Here is a 3,033-nt window from a genome sequence, read left to right as displayed (position 1 = left end):
GTTGATTTAATTTTCCGGGTTGCGTCCGTTGCTGGAGCGGCTGATATTATACAGTACGAGAGCGACCTCTAAAGGCGAAATAAAAACTATCACTGATACCTCGTATAGTTTGTTTTGACACGTGACGTGAGGCTGCGCACTGTACAGAGCGGGACGCTTCAAAAACGGATTTAAAACGAACAACAAAACCGTATGTTATACAGTGTACACTACAGTACATGTTTTCCTATCATTATAAAGTAATTAGTTAGATGCTGTTTATAGTTTATATCCATTTGTTATGCATTCATTATCCAGTGAAGTTGCATATTTAAACTCAGGGGCGGATCTACCAGGTTGGCACGGGGTGGCAACTGCCACCCTAAGAAAAAGCTTTGCCACCCCATCTGCCACCCCAAAATTATCAGAGAATAAAATATAAATGTTAGCAGTGTTTCAAGTACTACTGCTTTTCAGCAGCAACGCTTCAATGTGATGACATAAAAAAAAGACAGCGTATTGCAAAATAATGGCAAGAAAACACGTCTTTCAATAAACTGCATGACGGTTCATTAACAAATGACTCTTATGAACCGGTTCTTTGGGAGTCAAAAACACAGCGAAGCCAAGTTCACTCATGAATTGTTTTTCATTTGTTCACGAATCGGAAAATTACTGCTTCTCGGCTAACTCAGAAGTCCTTGAATTTTCGTAATTTTTTGCGAGCTGATTCACCGACCGCCCGCTCCACTTTCATCATGGATAAAGGTCTTTTTGCCATCCGACGAAACAATAACATGAAATCAATAAGATACCAATCACAGAAACTAGTTAGGTAAGAATCTAAACGTATTTTAGCTTTTCTCGATTGCTACTCATTATAAGTGATTCAGTTGGCCCAGTTTCCCAAACCATCAGTTCTCAAAACAAAGACACATTTCTCAAAACGTTTAACAATGACTATATTAGGTAGCAAAACGTACTCGGTTACGTACTGCGTATGGGGAAAAAGTTCCTTTTTCCTCCTCACTGAAGCCTTTTTCAATAGCGCAGTGAAACTGCACGTCTATTGGCTCAAAGGAATGAAACTCTTTGAACCAATGACGGCGCGGCGTAGTCTATGGCGAAACAGCGCGGCAACAAGCCCTCCAAAACGGGCGTGGCTTATGGCTATATAAGCCGGCGTTTCGCCATGGGATTCAGTTAAAACTCGACTGAAGCGACGACACTGAGCCGCAGTGTCGAGGCACGGCATAAAACGCAGTACTCGTTCACGTATCTCAGGATACCGAAGTTACGTACATAACTGAGTACGTTCCCTTTCGATACTCTCACTCATACTGCGTATGGGGAACGCATACAATCACGCTGTGCCACGACAGGGAACGATAAAACATATCATGGGCGCGAGGGGGCCCAGAGGATATGTGAGGGGCCAAGGCCGTCGAACCCTAGATACAGGAGCAGTAAAACCCCTGAGGAGGCGTGGCACACCGAGAGGACCCGAGCATGTAAGGTCGGGATGTCCAAGTTGTAAAATCTGACAAAAGTGGACGGCGAGGACCAGCTGGACACGTCACAGATGTCTTTGAGAGAAATACCACTAGACCACGCCCAGGATGAGGCCATGCCTCTAGTGGAGTGGGCTCTTACTCTTATGGGGCAGCCCAGGCCCATAGAGGAGTAGCATAGAGCGATCGTGTCGACTATCCAACACGAGAGGCGTTGCTTTGAGACCGGAGACCCCTTGGTGCAGCCTCCAAAGCAGACAAAGAGCTGGTCCGACTGCATGAACGGTTCGGAACGCTCAATATAGACTCTCAGTGCCCTAACGGGGCAGAGCAAATGCACCTCTCGCTTATCCAAAGAAGGAGGTAGTGCCGAGAGGGAAATGTAAACCTTGTGCGTGGAAGGGGTAAGACCACTTTCCAGCCGTTCTTGGAGGAAAGACAATATCTGAGATATGTCACTCTCCGCAGGGTCGACGCTGCGTGTTGAGCACCAGTCAACGAAGACTGACCACTTTTGAGCATAGAGACGCCTGGTAGACGGAGCTCTAGCTTGAGAAATGGTGTGCAGAATGTTCCCGGGGAGATCTACCGGCTCCCATCGAGGGACCACAGGTGCAGAGCCCACAGCTCGGGCTGGGGGTGCCAGATCGTCCTTTTGGCCTGAGAGAGGAGGTCTCGTCTCAGGGGGATCGGCCATGGGGCTATTGTGGAGAGCCTGAACAGCTCTGAGGGCCAGATTTGGGTCCTCCAGAGTGGGGCCACCAGGAGGACTCTGTGTCTGTCTTCCCTGACCCGTCTGATGACGCAAGGAATCCTCGCGATCGGGGGAAAGGCATAAAGGAGGAGCCTGGGCCATTTGTGGTCCAGCACATCCCTTTCCTTTGAAAAGAAGGTTGGGCAATGAGAAGTTTCTTCTGAGGCGAAGAGGTTTACCTCTGCCTTCCCGAAGATTTCCCATATTAACTGAACCGTCTGGGGATGGAGCATCCACTCGTCTGAGGGGACATTGCTCCGAGACAACATATCTGCCCCCAAATTCGTTTTCCCAGGTATGTGGGTTGCTCTGAGCGACCATAGCCTGGGTGCTGCCCATTCGAGGAGGCGCTTTGTCAGGGCACAAAGGCGGCTGGACGATAGGCCTCCCTGGTGGTTTATATATGACACGACCGGCATACTGTCCGATTGGACCAGGACGTGGTGTCCTTTCAGGAACTCCTGGAACGTGGCCAGGGCGTATTCCACTGCCAGCATCTCGAGGCAGTTGATGTGCAGATGGCTCTGCTCGTGTCGAAGGCCAGTCTGCCCTCGAAAACGGCTCCCCAATCCGTGTTGGAAGCGTCCATCGAGAGCACCTTCTTAACACCGCCTGAAGGGGAACTCCACGCTTGAACCAGCTGGGGTCTGTCCAAGGTCTCAGAGCTGTGACACAGGCCTGATTGACCCTGACTAAGCAGCGGCCATGCCGCCAAGCATGCAGTGGAACCCTGAGTTTTAGCCAGTATTGCAGAGGCCGCATTCGGAGGAGGCCGAGCTGCAGTACCGG

This window comes from Chanodichthys erythropterus, chromosome 16, assembly GCF_024489055.1.
Source record: "Chanodichthys erythropterus isolate Z2021 chromosome 16, ASM2448905v1, whole genome shotgun sequence".
Lineage (NCBI taxonomy): Eukaryota > Metazoa > Chordata > Actinopteri > Cypriniformes > Xenocyprididae > Chanodichthys > Chanodichthys erythropterus.
This window is presented reverse-complemented; position numbering follows the sequence as displayed.